The sequence below is a fragment of the Pinus tabuliformis genome, chromosome X, assembly GCF_031772625.1.
Source record: "Pinus tabuliformis cultivar Carrire ecotype Pingquan chromosome X, CPIR1, whole genome shotgun sequence".
NCBI lineage: Eukaryota > Viridiplantae > Streptophyta > Pinopsida > Pinales > Pinaceae > Pinus > Pinus tabuliformis.
The window spans coordinates 1,139,815,183-1,139,833,019 of NC_142308.1; the positions used below are offsets into that span (position 1 = coordinate 1,139,815,183).

A 17,837-nucleotide genomic window follows, 5' to 3' on the forward strand; every position below is an offset into this window, starting at 1 on the left:
AATTCCACAGAGTGCATGTCATGTGCTTTCACTCAATTTTTTTCTATGGACGCACTTAAACCCAGAGTGTACTTGTCTTCATCATTATATCTTTCATGTTTGTTGGTTTGCGTGATTGTGTTATTCACGAACCATGCCTTCACCAACATGGGCCAGCCAATGCTTTGGTGGTTGCATTGGAAATATCACTTCACGTAAGTACGCCCATGCATTGTTTAGCATAGGAGTAGGAGTAGTCTTTGCTCCTTTGCTTTGCTTTGTTTTGTGTTCTGGTTTGCATGTTTTCTTTCTTGCTTACATGCTTTGGTTTGTTTGTCAGCTTTCTTTTCTTGCTTGTTTTTTTGTTTTATTTGCTTACTATTTTTTTTTTATTTTTTTTTCTTTGCTTACTACCATGATATTTTTAGTTTTGTAAATAAGTGTTGCACTCTACTGAGTTATGGCTTTTGAATGAGTATGTGGATGAGATCTAAAGAGTCTTGTGACACTGTAGCACTTGGTCAGTATTGTGTCTATCTTCTATCTGCTTGGGTATAACCTTCGGCCGATGAAGTCTTGATGCGAAATACAAGCCAACTACAAGGGAAGATTGGGTCCAACCATGAACCTGTGCCCACACTGCGAAACCCGATGTCTGTACTCAGACTTCTACTCTATGTGATCAAGCTCATCCAACTAGTAGAAATGGAGAAGGGGAAAAGCTAAACGAGAAAACCTATGTCAGAGGTCTTACATGCTTCTCTAAAGGAACAACCTCTTCTGCTCTCAATAAGTTAGGATCCCTCTTCCGCCCCAAAATAAATAAGTGCATATGCACAGTCCTCTTTAAAAAATACAAAGGCAAAAGAAGAGAAAGGCTTCCTGCGTAGAGAGGTGAAGCATGCAACTCCACCAGGGTACTAACCAAGATCGTTGGTAGTGGAGCAATGCCTGTGTTCCTGCGTGACTCTGTCGGGGTACTGGCCAGGCCTGCTGGTAGCGGAGCAACACGAGAAATGAAAACTTATACTCTGAAAAATTTCAACTCGTCAGCCAAACTACCCTTCTTGATTTCGAAACACTATGATCAAGCTTAAACATTTTGGTGTGTTTGACTGAGTTGGCAAAATGTGAACCATGTCTAGGGTAAGTGGGGAAGCTGAAGTAACCCGCATAGCAATTCAATACTCCCTGGAAAGACCAAGGCCCTGTGTTGTCAATGAACCAAAACAGAGAAGCTGGAGTTCTACCAGTGTGTCGCCAAGTGTTGTAATGGCTACAATACCCTACAAAATTTTGGTCCGCATCCAATTTTAGAGCCTCCCTTGGTTTTTTACTTGATGTTTGCAATCACTCGAGCTCATCCCGTGGTCTCATCTTAAGTCTTTTCACCCTCCTTGCTTGACTGTTCAACAGACAGCTTTTTTCATGTTGGACACAATGTCATGCTTTCACCCATGTTCTGGTCATGCACAAGGTCTTCGCTTCATGTGTACATGTTGTGCTCGCTATGTAAACATTCGTCACACTCACACACGAAGTTGTACGCACTATCGCGCAAGTGTCGTCGCGGTTGTTCAACGATCTATCACAAGCATCGCGCTTGTCTCTTGCACCATCAGTCAGTCATTTTGAGCATATGTTGTCTTGATGGTTTGAGGAGTCTTGTCGTCAATTCATGTGAGTGTGTGGTTACAAGGTTGTGTATGCACAAATTCATCCACTCACACATTTAGTCATTTTACCAAAGTTATGATGACCAGATCACCCTCTAACAGCCAAACCTCCACCCTGCAATTGACTCGAATGACTATAACCCAGAACAGCGTAGAAGTGTCCAATAAGTCATTTCAATCTGTGTTATCCGCAAGCTGGTCAACCAACAATCCTGCTGGTCAACCAGAGAGTTTGACTTGACAGTCACCCCGGGACTCACTCCCCTCAAAAATTGCGCAGAAGCTACAGACCTTTCCAGCTCCGCTGACTGATTAAATTGCACAGACAAGCCAAACAGACACCTAGTGCTCTTCCCTGTATCCCTTCAGGAATGGCACATTTTTTCCAGCCAACCACCCAGTAATTCGGTCGGCTTCTCACCCAGAAAATTGTGCAGATTTCATGAGCAAGCCCTCAGCTGCCTAGCATCCTTCTCAGCTCATAAACTATGCAGAGATGTTCAGCAAGCCAACCTCGAAGCAACTACACAATTTTTGTCTCCAGAAACCCCGCAGCCCGCTATCAGCTCCCTCCAAGAATTATGCAGTTTTTGCTACCAAGCCATCTTGCAGCCCATATCTAGCTCCCTCCAGGAATTGCACAGTTTTTGTTGCCAAACCTCCTACAACCTGGAGCTAGCTCCCTCCAGAAATTGCACAGTTTTTGCTGCTAAGGCCCTCTGCTGCCCGCACTGCTTCCCTCCAGAAATTGCATAGTTTTTTCTGCTAAGGCCCTCTGCTGCCCGCATTGCTTCCCTCCATAAATTGCATAGATTTTTCCTCCAGCCGAGCAGATCCTGCAGACAGTCACTGCTAATCCGGATTGTCCTTCTCAGTATCCCAGTGACCTCTGCCCAATTCTCACCATTAGTGCCCACAGCTCACATCCCATCTTGAAACTTGCCTCACGCAGTTTCACAGCCTTGTTCTCTCTCCCAGTCACCTGCATGTGAAATCGAACAACCATTCATCATGGTATACTATGAGGTTTATGGATTTGATGTCGTCTCGTCATGAGTGATTGTAGATATAGGTACATGAATAGACATGATGCGACGACGGACGAATGAATGATGCATGCAAGGAGATGTGTTCGTGAATGGAAGACCATGTGAAGATGTGTCCGCGGACGGACGAACGGACGAACATGCAAGAATATGTTCACGGACAGACAATCGAACAAACATGCGAGGAGATATTTTTGCAAATGTACGAACATGTCAAGCATGACAAAGTACAAGCAAGGAGCAATGCGCACATGCAACATCAAGTGAACCCAATAACCATCAAGGACTCCGCACATCTTGCCATGCAGAGGTGAATTTTTGAAACACCAAGAGGACAACCATCACTCAGCAACACTACAGCTTGACATACACACTAATGGCAGCATGAACATACCAGCACTATCATGTCGAGTCATGTCATGAGTCATGTCGGCCACATCACTACTGTGGGCCAAATTGTTTTCAATCAATGTAATGTAACGTGGAAGTCCAAGAGACCCACTTGTAATCTGAAGAATCATGTAAAGTTGAAAAGTCATGAAAGTTAAACTGTCATGAGGGAAGTTGAATAGTCACAAGGGCCAGTTTTACCCTTGGCTATAAATAACCCTCATTTGTACATGCAAAGGAATTTTCACCTTGTCTCCTTCCACATAGCCTTGAGAGTCTGTAATCTTTTCTTTAAGGAGCGAGCAGTGGCTCCAACGCCCCGCCTACGGGGTTAATGATGTAATGGTGTACCGATGTGTCTTGGAACTTTCGCTTAATTCAAAATCCTATTAACAGGTCAACACGTTTTCACACATGTATTTTAATTGTTTGTAAGACTAACTTGTAATGCATGTTGCTTTAACATGTGTTAAACAATTGAACTCTTTTGGTTGCTCTAATATATCTATTTATGAAAATGTGTTGTATGAGTTGTTAACGTTGTCTTTCCTGCGTGGGTTGCCTCACCGGACACAAGACAGAACCTTTCTCATAAACTTGTTATAACGATCGTTGCATTCATGTGGACTACTCTGTTGGGTGTTGTATGTGTTATCTTCTCTTTTGTTTTTGATTGCCGCATTCGTGTGGACTGCTCCGCCGGAAGCTACACATGTCTTGTGTGGTGTGTATCTCTAACAGAGTTGGGACTCTTCCCATTCGACCAGAGACTCACCTCCAACCTCTCCCTCTGCGATGAAAGAACCTTGACACAAGTAACACTAGTGCTCACCAGGCATGCGAACCTCGTTGTTCAAAGACAAAGAAGACCACTCTCACATGTTGACAAGCAAGAGCTAAGGCATATCTTTAAGATAATGGAAACTAGGCCATTGTACCAGATGGGACTTCTACACCAAACGATGTGAGGTCTAGTTGTGACTTCAAACTGGGGAGATCCCTTGATGTTGGTTGGTCCAACACCGTCAACAGAAGGTTATAGGTGACAAGCTCCTAGTTCAAACAATATTGTCGAAACTTGACGAAGAAGGAAAAATCATATTGGAACCTGAAACAAACATGGAAACAAGAACTCAACGGCTACAAAATGAATCAATTTTAGAGTATTTCATCAAGTGCAAGAACTTACCCGTTGAAGATTCCACATGGGAGAATGACAATTTTATACAGAAGCATCCAGAACTACTCAGCGTTGAGGACAACACTTTTTTGAAGGAGAGGGGCATGTTAGGCCCCTATAATACTAGTGTATTCCCTCATTGTTATTGTCAGTGTAGTCCCCTTATTGTTATTTTTGTGCCCATGTATTCCCCATATTGTTATTATTGTGCCCCACAAAATCCCACTATTTTTATTGTTGTGCCCTTACATTATTATTGTTATGTCCACTCTGATTATATTGTGACCCCTGAGACTCCTATATATAGAAAGGAGGTTTTTTTATTTGAATCATCCAAGAATTGTTCATTTTTGTAATGTAAATGAGGTTTCCTCCTCGAAGAGGCCAATTTTGAAGTCGTTGATCTATCTCTTCTTCTATTTTGTGAGTTGGTTGCATAACACTGAAGAAATCAAATAAAAAAAGTAGTTCCAATTATGATGATTTTGACAAACTTTCTTTGGTCAATATTTAGGTGCCAGGAAAATCCTCCTCTTTTGATGGTGTTCTGATTCCTAATTTTTAAATCAAATTACAACGATATATCCTAAGATTTTTGTTTTGCAGCAAGAAAGCAAAAGATTGCGGGATTTTGTGGTTGTAGCGTATTAGGTTTCAATTGTGACATATGTTGTTCTGTAGAAAACCTACAAGCATGTTCTTCAACTTAGAGCAAGGGAGTAAACTTCATTAGAGTCTAAACCAGAACAATTTTCAATACTCGTTGGAGACATTCCTCATGTACCAACTGGGAAAACACATAAAGAAAAATTGGACTCCATCTTCCAGAGGTTGTACCCAAAAACTTTTGAAATATCTTTGATTTTCACTGACATGTCATAGGTATTTGAAATTTCACTCTTATCTTTATCATAGTGCTCTTGCTAATATTTTTAATAAGGGACCACATATTCTTATTCTTTTCCTAATTGGGAAGAATAGGTCCCTCATGCAGTCCAGTAGCAGTAGGTGGTAGAATGGTAGACTTTAAAATAAGAAAATATAATATTTTCATCCATTAAAAATTTGAAATATATTTGATAGAAGCACAACAAAGTGAAACAATTGACTTTGTTACTATTTGATTTCTAGAATATTCCAAAATTTATAATATAGATAAATATAACCATTTTATTGACACATAATAAACTTTGACTAGCCAGCTGAGTTGTGGATTCAAGCTTAATTTCATCCCTAGCCATAACTCCATAAGTCATTTTTCAGTGTCATTTGATTTTGGTCTTCTACCAGTTTTATGGAAGTTGACAAGTTTGGTCGAATTCAATAGATATGGCCAAGCATTCAAAGATATGTGTTAAATTTAACTGGAGAGAAAACCAATTTACTAAGAGAAAAAACAAATTAAATTAGAGCAATATAATACACAAAAAGTTTACCTTGTAAATCCTCAATCCGATAAAAATTAGCTAATGAAATTTTTTTAATCTTTGGGCCAAAACCCCGCCAATTTGACAAATTTAGCCTTCATTGCTCACCTCTTTGGTTCATTACAATGAAGTTTTTCCATGCCTTTTAAACGCTTCATTACATGTAATCCACACACAAAACCATGGACCCAAAACCACTACTTTTGACCCAACAACGTTGACTCTTTACCTAGTCAAATTTTTACTTTAAAATATGTATTGTATTCCTACAAAATCCATGGTTGAGGAGTTGCTCAAAAACATGTATCATCAACAATTATGTTTGAACTCATTCCCTATGCCCTTCTCTTGCTTTGGTGGTCTAAATGGAGTCTATTGTATTCAGTATTCAATCGAGCACACATCGACTGATAGAATGGGGCACTCTATCCTTACTTAAGTTCACCTAATATTTGCACCATCTTCTCCATCCTAGCCACCTCTCCTTCAAGTATGTCCTTAGTTTGTGGTCACTTGGGAGTAAAAATATTGGATAAAAAATTATCAATTTTCTAAACATCTCAATATAATAAGCCTTAAGAAGAATGGGTGGAATTGGAAGCAATGCCATTAGCCACATAATACACCCTAGTTACATCCTCTACATCTTCCTTGGTTTGCACATTATAGATTTCTATTAGTATTATTGATTTAAAGACCCTCTTTTTCATTATATTTATGTCACTAGAAGAACCCCCTTCCTTCAACTTGGGGCATAACTGAAATTCTTGATGACTCATAACCAAACACAGGATTCTGAAGTTTTTGATTAAAATAACTGACATCTTAATATTCTTAGTGCCCATGTGATGCCAATTACATTCAACTTTTGTTGAAGGAGACATTTGAATGCATAAACTAATCTAAAACCAACATAGATCCATCTTAACTCTAGATCTACCTAGTGGGAATCAAATCTCTTGAGTTGCAAAGCTTTCTTCAAGTTTTGCACTCAAAAATATGTTTTTAAATCATTAGTTTTGGATTCAATTCATGATTATCAATAGTTTGGAACTAAGAAATCCCTTTTCATATTCACTCATAAGAAACTGAGAATTAACCTCTCTACCTTGCAAATTTGAATGTTTTAAGGTGCCTGTTCAAAAAGAAACAACATGAATTTTCTTATACTCTTCCTCACTTTTAATCACATGCTTAGACTTCATAGCTTTGCCTTGACCAGTTGCATCTATAACACCAATTAGGTCCAGAACTTCCTTTGCACATTTGACAATGCCTTGAAGAGCACTTGTTACTGAACCCAGAATTCAAGTATCATTTCATGCCCAATCTACTATTGTATTATTAGAAGTCATTGAAGATCTATTTTATGAACATTACTCAAGTCTAGTTAACATTTCATAACACTAACAACATCTCTACTTGTAGAAAAATAGTGATAATGAATGATGCTATGGCTATGGGTAATAGCATGGCCATTCATATAATTGTCAACAAGCCATGGGATTCAATCCCTGACACCAACAGATCTTCCTCCCATGCCTTCTCTACATGAAGACGACATGCTCTGCACCTCATCAACCATCCTTGTTTAGCTGCTAGAAGCTTCTCACATTGGAATTTTAATGATGGGAGTTTTTTTTTCTAAATGGACCTTTGAATTCTTTGTCAACAGGAATAACCAATCAGATTTGTAGCACCACCTCCTAGGCTGAAATCAAAACTACTCCATAGAGATGAAATACCAAGTTCAGAAGAATACACATCTTCATCATTGTATTATTGTCAAGACTATCTCAAATTGCACATTTGACAATTCCTTGAACAACACTTTCTACTGAAACCAGAATTCAAGTAGCATTTCATGCCCAATATTCTATTGCATTATTATAAGTCATTGAAGACCTATTTTCTAAACATTACTCAAGTTTAGTTAACACTTCACAACACTAACAACATCTCTATTTGTAGCAAAATAGTGATAATGAATGGCAGGATGGCTAGGGGTAATAGCATGGTCATTCATATAATTGTCAACAAGCCACGAGATTCAATCCCTGACACCAACAGATCTTCCTCCCATGCCTGCTCTACGTGAAGACAACATGCTCTGCACCTCATCAACCATCCTTTTTTAGCTGCTAGAAGCTTCTCACATTGGCATTTTAATGATGGGAGTTTCTTTTTTCTAAATGGACCTTTAAATTCTTTGTCAACATGAATAACCAATCATATTTTTAGCACCACCTCCTAGGTTGAAATCCAAATTACTCCATAGAGATGAAATACCAAGTTCAAAAGAATACACATCTTCATCATTGTATTGTTGGCAAGACTATCTCAAATTGCACATTTGACAATTCCTTGAACAACACTTACTATTGAACCTAGAATTCAAGTAGCATTTCATGCCCAATCTGCTATTGCATTATTAGAAGTCATTGAAGAGCTATTTTCTAAACATTACTCAAGTCTAGTTAACATTTCACAACACTAACAACATCTCTACTTGTAGAAAAATAGTGATAATGAATGACAAGATGGCTAGGGGTAATAGCATGGCCATTCATATAATTTTCAACAAGCCATGGGATTCAATCCCTGATACCAATAGATTGCTCCTCCCATGCCTACTCTACATGAAGACAACATGCTTTGCACCTCATCAACCATCCTTGTTTAGTCGTTAGAAGCTTCTCGCATTGGCATTTTAATGATGGGAGTTTTTTTTTCTAAATGGACCTTTAATTCTTTATCAACAGGAATAACCAATCAGATTTGTAGCACCACCTCCTAAGCTGAAATTAGAACTACTCCATAGAGATGAAATACCAATTTCAGAAGAATACACATCTTCATCATTGTACTGTTGGTAAGACAATTGGTTGAACTATTAATATTGGCCTTAATATTAAGACTATTAATGTACTATTAGTAGTCCAACCAATTTTGGTAAGACTATTAATATTAGTGGAGTGTTTCTTGTATGATCCAATAAAAAAGAAATCTCTTGTAGTTGTTGTGGTTTCCTTGACTGGGTTTGCACTTGTGGGTGGACCTACTAGATAGGATCATCCTCGTGCTATAAAAGCTTTGTCCAAGCTTGATGTTCCCTACATTGTGGTGTTTCCACTAGTGTTCTAGACTACAGAAGAATGGATTATTAGCACTTTGGGATTGCATCCAATTAAAGTTACATTGCAGGTTGCTCATCCTGAGCTTGATGGTGGTTTGGAGCCAATTTTTTTCTCAAGTTGAGATGTAAGAACACGTAGGTTTTATTGTTTTTCTAAACATTGTTTCAGCAAGTTCATCAACTAGATAATCTCATGACAATCTAATCTCTCTGAAATTGTTAACCTTGTTTTGAAACCCATATTATCATTACATCAATGTTAGAATACCAAAACAAGGCCATGGTACCATACAAATATGTAGGATCAAAGTTTCTCTCTACCCATTGCAAGGTTCTTTCGAAGTGGCTATAAAAATTTGTTTCTAACTTCTTTATATTGATGTGTAGGTAAGTCCCACACACTTCATAAGATTTTTAACATATTTTTATAAGGGCTATCAAGTAGGCTTATCTAAAGAGATTAACAAAGGTGATCATGTCAAAATGGCATTTTAATTTATTTTTCATGTTACAACATGATGAGATAATTAAAGTTAGTTGTAACGATAGCCTTCACTAATGCAATATATTATTAATTACATATTTTCAGGAGGATAAGAAAATAGCTATAATAGAATTTTCCTTCCCACCCGACAAACGCAATGTTGGCACTGCAACCTACCTCTTGTTCTCTTCAATTTTCAGTGTATTACAAGAACTAAAGAAACACAGCTCTAATATAGAAGGTTTGTCATATAATTTTGAAGCATTTATTGAAGACACAATTCATGATGAAGAAGCTAAGTTCAACATCCCAAATCTTAATATTTCTTACAAAATGAATGTGAGAGAGTACCAACAGCTCACACCTTATGCTAAGGCTTTGGAAGAAAACTAGGGCAAGCCCCAATGAACCTTAATTCTGATGGGGAGAACCTAATTGTATATGGAAAAATTTCTGGAAATATTTTCATTGGAGTGCAACCAACTTTTGGATATGAAGGCAATCCAATGAGGCTTCTTTTCACAAAATCGACAAGTCCACACCATGGATTCATTTCTTATTACTCATTTTTGGATGAAATCTTTAAGGCCAGTGATGTCTTGCATTTTGGAACTCATGGATCCTTAGAATTTATGCTTGGAAAGCAAGTGGGGATGAGTGATGTGTGTTACCCAGACAGTTTGATAGGAAATATCCCCAACATATACTACTATGTTGCAAACAATCCTTCTGAAGCTACTATAGCCAAACGTTGCAATTATGCCAATACAAGTTCCCTAACACCTCCAACAGAGAATTTTGACTTATACAAAGGTTTAAAACAATTGAGTGAACTTATAGCTTCATCCCAGTCACTAAAGGACAGTGGAAGAGGCACACAGATAGTCAACACTATCATTAGTACTGCTAAACAATGGAACCTTGACAACATACTTAATCAAATGTTCCTGATCATGATGCACCAAACAGAGCCATTAATCATTTTTTATAATGTGTTCTCATAATATAAGTTTTATCTTTCTTTATCTATCTAAACTTTTCCATAAATGAAAACGTCTCGGTTCTGCAGTGCCTCAGTTGCCAAAATTTGTCTGAGTCATTTCCCTAGACACATAGCTTGGTGTCCTCTTATAAGTATTTGATACTCAGATTGGAGTTTTATGTGGAGAGTGAGTTCAAGAGTGATATGGTTTGTAAATAATTAAACATGAAGCAAAGTTGAAGTTTTAGTTTTGAGAGGACTTTCATCTAGATATATTTTAGTTTTGAGAGGACTTTCATCTAGATAGATTATCTTTGGACATTGATCAAAGTTTAATACAAGGGATTTGAGGTTTCCTTACATATTTAGCTCTATTGAAATGACTTGGAGGGAACAAATGGAAATGGAGTAGTTACTTTTGTTATTCATTTATCTAAGAAACACATAGCGTGGTCGTGATTCTTATTTTTATAATTGAGAAAATTTTGCCATGCCCATTACAAGGCAACAAGATTTACTCCATCGAGAAAAGATTATTGAGATGGATGAAAAAGTGGAGAGGCCAGCTAAAAACACCAATGTTTACAGGAAGGATGGTTGTAGACCCCAAACTATCACAAATGAGGCATTTTTACAATCAAGGCAGGGGATAGCATGTGAGTCAAACTTTATTCCATCAAATTTAAGTCATATAATATTTAATTAAACCAAATGGAGGAATGTGCATTGCAAATCACTCCTTGTAAACTGGTGAGGAATTTTATATGGAATTTTCATAGGAAGCATCAAGGATCCAAAAGGGATATAGATTTGGAAGGTATCGGTTCTAAAGGTAAATTTTCCTAAGGCTAACCCCTATGTTTATGAGGATATAACATGCATACTTGGCATAGGTCGAACAAATTCAGGTATCAATTCTAAAATTTCTATGTGGGAAACAAACAAAGGAAACTTGAGTGATTTTGGGAGCAACTTGAATCCTATATATGTTGAATTTGTCCAAGAAATGCAAACTTCCCACTATGTTGATGATGGTATGTATCAACTGGATAGAGGATTGGTTGCTCATTCTTCTCGGAAAACTAGACTTCAGCAAATGTCTTCATACTCCACATATCAATCTTACCTTTCAGGGACATCAAATGATTCTCCCTCATGGAAGGTAATGTTCATGTGCATATTTGGAGGAACAATCCTACCTAGGCCAAGTGATGGGAAGATCAAGTATGTGGGGGGCGAGACTCGCATCATCAATGTGAATAAGGATATTAGCTATGAGGAACTTATGCACAAGATTAGAGACATTTATGGCTTGGCTCTTATTCTAAAGTATCAACTACCTGGTGAGGATATCGATGCTCTTATTTTTGTTACCTCTGTTGAGGACCTTGATAAAATGATGGAAGAATACAACAAACTAGAATATAGTGATGGATATTCTAGACTTTGAATCTTTCTCTTCATTTCAATTGACCAGGATCTTACCAATTTGATGCACTAGTTGATACAAGGAATTTAGAGCAGCTATATGTTCATGTTGTCAATGGAATCCATGGAATTGGATTTAGAAAGAATTCAGACAGCATGGGAAGTATCCCATTGCAACACTCAGAGAATTTGGTTGGGTTGGATGTCACAGAGAATCAGAGCATTACTCAAAGAGCTCAAGAAGGTTGTCTTGATACATTGCTACCTCAATTTTCCAAAGATGGTGTGAATACTGCAAATCTGTCATGTATGATACCACACTTTTCAAAGCCACCTATATCTACTGCTTCTTTTGAAACCAAGTCACCTACTCTTCCACCACCATCCTCTACTATGTCAGTTAGTGTCCAACAATCTGAAGTAGCGGAGACTTCTATCCACATTCTTCTTAATAAAGGCTTACAGGTTGATTGTTAATCATAATGTATAGTTATGTCTTATGTTATAAAGAAATTGAATTAATTCATGGAGCCATGTGCGTTGATCTAAGTAGTTTCTACTTTTGTTTCCCATTTTTCTTCGTGGTCGTGTTGTGTTGTGGCTTGGTGTTTAGTCAACCCCTTAAGCGACTTTTGTGAAATAATTTTTTTTTGGTGGAAAAGCCTTATAGCAATTTTCTATGAGAAATAGAGTGAAATTTTCTAATAGATATCCCTTCCAAGTTCCATTCAACTGGAAGAACCTAATTTTGTCGAATGAGTTTTTATTCTGAAAGTGTGAGACACTCAAGGAGTTCATTGGTAAATATTTTTGAAAATTATGTTTTGACAAGTCAGTGGTATGTGCATGTATGTTTAGATAAAGATAAATGTGTTTGTGTCTAGAAATGGCCTGATATAGTTAGTGGGACAAGACATTCAATGAAAGGGAGTAAAATTTGGAAAATAAAATGCCTAAACTATATTTATTCTCACTTTCTAACTCTACTTATGTTCAATAGGTACCAATAGAGAGCGAATGGAAAAATGAATACAAAATTCAAATTGGCAAGGTGCGTTTTATAGCATTTTTGTTACAGAAGAGGATGAGCAAATGAAAGTTGAAATGGTCCTTTATTTTATGGATTTCTTACATTGTAAGTGGGCATGATACTATTCATATTCCTCTGGTGCTAATGTTTTCAGATGCTTCTTATGTTGCACCTGAAGGTTTGAACACCTCTGCCAATGTGTCCTTTTGATGCATAGAAAAACCTATATGAGCAGGCCTCTTCATTCTAGATGTAGGCTCTATCAATAAGTTCATTTTAAATTTGTTTGGTTACAAACCATTGCTTGCTGATTTAGGAGTCATGACAACTTAGTAAGGAATTTGTCTTGTTACAAGCCATTCCTGAGTTAGGAGTCAAGAAAACTTAGCAAGCAATGCATATTGATGCACATTGCACAATTACTAGTCAAAACTGTCCACTGAAGTATGACATGCAACTTTTCTTTATGGATAATGTTGGACAAGGCAACCATAAAAAAATTAAAAGCTTCAACGTTGTGCATACAATTTGGATCTGTTTAGGAAATATTGCATGCATGATTCACTAGTTCTTGCTATAATGTTAAAAAGGGAAATTTACTTGCATATTCATTATATTCACTTCTTGGCGGTGTTTGAGTGGCAAGAGAACTTAGCTATGGATGGACTTATCAAAAGAATGTCTTTGCAAACTGAAGCCAAGGAAATCTCTAGAATGGATTGAAAACAAAATAGTCCATGGAAATGTTACAATACGTTATATTGCAAGACAACCTGATAACTCTTTAAAACATACATTTTCCTTATCAACAAGTGTGTACTTTGTCGTTGTTTATGATTAGAGATTTATAACATATTTGCTAGTTTCTGTTGTAGTGGGTAGGATAATGCAAAAAGAAAATTTGGGAGGAATATTGCTATATATTTGTGTTATACACAACAAATCCATCCATCTTGATAGTTTCAGTTTGGAATATACATTTATCCACAAGGTGATTAATAAGTGAATTTTTCCTAGTTTTAATAATAACTTTGTTAAAGAAATTTTTTCTCCCTGCAGTTTCAACCATCAGTTGGATATGCAAAAATGGTTGCTTTTGGGTCCACCTTGTCGTGATTGTCTGTATGATGCCTTCTTAACTGCAATCTTACTAATTCACAATGACATATCCCTTGTTGAAAACTACATAGGCATTGGCAAAACATTTCTTTTGGCATCTTGCAGGTCGGACAAGAGTCATTTCTATCTATTACAAGATCATATTACAAAGGAGTGGTTGGAGCGTTACTATTTTATGACATCACAAGGTACTTTTATCTCGATTTATAGTGACTTTTTCAAACAAATTGTTTAGGGAAATTTCTTTGAATTCATTTAGTAGAAGTTCAAATCATACTTTAAAATATGTGCTATAGTATGCTCTATGTTGGGCTGCCATTTATTTTATACTAAATGAGGAATTTTCTCTAGAATTTTCATAGGGATGATCAAGGATCAAAAAGGGCTCTAGATTTGGAAAGGTAGCAGTTCTGAAGGTAAATTTTCCTGAGGCTAACCCCTATGTTTATGATGATATAACATACCTACTTGGCATAAGTCGAATAGATTCAGGTAGCAATTGTGAAATATCTATGTGGGAAACAAACAAAGGTAAATTGGTGACTTTGGGAGAAACTTGAATCCTACATATGTTGAATATATCCAAGAAATAAAAAATTCCCACTATTTTGATGATGGTATGTATCAACTGGATAGAGGATTGGTTGCTCATTCTTCTAAGCAAACTAGACTTCAACAAATGTCTTCAAACTCCACATATAAACTTACCTTTCAAGGACATAAAATGATTTTCCCTCATGGAAGTTAATGTTCATGTGCATATTTGGAGGAACAATCCTACCCAGGCCAAGTGATGGGAAGCTTAGGTATGTGGGGGGTGAGACCTAGATCATCCATGTGAATAAGGATATTAGCAATGAGGAACTTATGCACAAGATTAGAGACATTTATGGCATGTACCTTATTTTGAAGTATCAACTACCTGCTGAGGATCTTGATGCTCTTGTTTTTGTTACTTCTGAGGACGATCTTGATAATATGATGGAATAATTAAAAAAACTAGAAGATAGTGATGGATCTTCTAGACTCTTAATTTTTCTCTTCATTGCAGTTGATTAGGATCTTGCCAATTTGATCCACTAGTTGATAGAAGGAATTTAGAGCAGCTATATGTTCATGTTGTCAATGGAATCCCTGGAATTGGCTTCAGAAAGCATTCAGACAGCATGGGAAGTGTCCCATTGAAACATTCAAAGAATTTGGTTGGCCTGATGTCATAGAGAATCAGAGCATAACTCAAAGAGCTCAAGAAGGTTGTCTTGATACATTGTTACCTCAATTTTCCAAAGATGGTGCAAACACTGCAAATCTATCATCTATGATACCACACTTTTCAAATCCACCTATATATATTACTTCTTTTGCAACAAAGTCACCTACTCTTCCACCCCCATCCTCTACTCTGCCAGTCAATGTCGAGCAATCTAAAGTAGTAGAGACTTCTATCCACATTCTTCCTTATAAAGGTGTAATAGCCTTGGTAAAAGTTCCATGTAAAAATATATAAGACCACGGTTGATGGGACATGTATTCCAAGCTAAAAGTTGGGCAAGAAATCCTAGTATGGGTGTTCATTGGGTTGTTTATGGCTAAGGAAATTAGCAAAGGCAATGGCTAAGGCTTTGGAAAGGAAAAATGACATTTTTGGCACATTTATTTATAAAATAATGGAAATTAGGAGAAAAGGAATGTGAAAGGTCACAGGTTGCATGTGAGGAGGAAATTGAAGGAAAATGATGGAAAATGAAGAAAATAGAGGCCTCATTGATAAAAAAAGGCTTCTGAGGATCAGTGGCAGGCTTGATTAGTTCAGCTTTGGATTTCTCTTCTATTTTCTCTCTCTCTCTCTCACTCTTGGACACTTAGATTTTTCTTGGAGCACTTTGGCATTGGAGCAAGAAAGGAAGAGAAGGCAAGAGGAAGCAAAGATCAAGCAAGGAAGGGCATCATCAAGCAGCTACAATAGGCTTCATTGCAAATATCGACTTGCATGTGTATTTTCCTTGCTAGATTTGGCATGCATGGTATTGCACGTGGTTCTTTTCTATCATGCCATGGGTTTTTCCAAGTGTGACAGTGTTCTCCAGCCTAGCCTTTCCATTTCCTGATAGCATGGGTTTCTCATATTCAGTTAATGTGGGATGGACGAATTGATTCGAAGTTGAGTGAGGTGGATCTCTGAACTGATAAACACGTGGCCTAGTGGTCCCTAAACCGAATTGTGGATCACGGTAAAGCCATCGGCCTAGTAACCCTTGAACTGGACTACGGGTTGCGGTAAATCCAGATTGTGTGCCTCGATGGGCCTAGGAATCCTTACCGCTAAATGGTGGGATATATGGTAAAACCAAGAGGTGGATTTCTCTCCATTGTACCTAGTAGTCCCAAGATGGGATGCATGGTAAATCCTAGAGAGTGTGTCTCGATGTAGGGCCTAGTGATCCTTGGATAGAACTGTGGATTATGGTAAAGCTTGAGAGACTAGGAGGCACTCAAATTCCTCACGGTGTAGGCGAAGAAATCTGGTGGCGTACATGCTTGTTGGTGTTTTTTGGTGCATTCTATGAGTCCCACATTCATGCTTGGAATATGGTACGAGGGTGATTTGTTGAAGCGAGACTTGGATTAGCCAATCTATCATTGGGTGGAACGTGGTAGTCCCATCTCTAGTTGGTTTATTGTATTCATTAATGAGAAATTCATTCCCTTAATTTTCATGTGTAAATGTACTAATGTATATGTGGATTTTATGGCTGATATGTTTATGATATTTTTGTCCATATTATGCTGGTTATATGTATGTTTTATGACAGCAACTATGTATGGCTCTTAGCATGTTTTTACTTGTAAATGAATGGATAATGTATCTATGGCCTAATAGATGATAATTCAGCAAATGACATGAAATAACATCGGTTCATAGCAATTCTCAGATAAGTATGAGATCCCTACACTTACTTATGTTGTTTACACCTGTAGGTTACATATTGATGATATGTTTGACGAAATTCCTATCATGGCTAATAGGGGTCTGGTTAAAGTCTTGTTCAACTTATCGATTTGGCATCATTGTTTTCATGTTCTTTTACTGATATTAATGTATCACTCCATTATGGGAAATGATTTTCGTTCTGGGCCTGAAAAAGTGGCTTAAAACTTGGGGTCACTGGCACAGAACTGGAAAATTGGGTCCTTGGACGCTAGCACATAAGCCTGTGAGAGAAACTTTGGGTTTCTAGACACTGTCATGCCTATAGCATGAGAGCAGCTAAGGCCTAATATGGTCAAAACTTCAGTAGGATCCAAGGGAAAGTTGTATGAATTATTGGATTGGTTTTTGTGGGTCCTAAAGCTGATGTTGGATGATTATGTGTGATGTTTTCATCAATTCCACTTCCTTAAGGTCACTTAGGAGGTTGAATCCAATCATAGTAGCCTCTCATTGCATGTTTACCCTGGTTGGCTAGTTACTTTGGTAGATGTGGGAGGAGGGGTGTTACAAATTGGTATCAAAGCATGGTTCACCCCTCAGACTAGATGGGCAATGTATGTTGGTCATGCATGCATGTCAGTTTCATGTGTGTCTCTTACACTTGCATTCCATGTGCTTGTTGCATTGCATAATGTTGATCATGGTCGTGGTAAGGTTGTCATGAGGAATTTGATGTCGATTTTGTGGAATGCATCGTCATGAGTATATGACTGGTTACATATTTTTATATGTCACTTGATTACATCCTTGTATTTTAGGTTGCATTCTTGTATGTTTGGTTACATGCATCAATCTTGTAGATTGGTTACAAGTATTGATCGCTTATGCTCGACTACATGCGTTCATGTGTATGTGTAGTTGATTATGCATTGCTTATGCATGTTGATGGTTGCATGGGGAAATTGTGTACAGTGGAGTAATGGTTGTTGTCATGCATGAGGTCATGGTTTGTGAAGTTGATATGGTCA

General features: G+C 37.5%; 1 pseudogene; it reads left to right on the plus strand.

Moving 5' to 3' along the window:
* The first annotated feature begins 2,793 nt into the window (after window positions 1–2,793).
* LOC149143863 (magnesium-chelatase subunit ChlH, chloroplastic pseudogene) lies at window positions 2,794–10,322 on the plus strand (annotated as a pseudogene).
* Window positions 10,323–17,837: the final 7,515 nt, after the last annotated feature.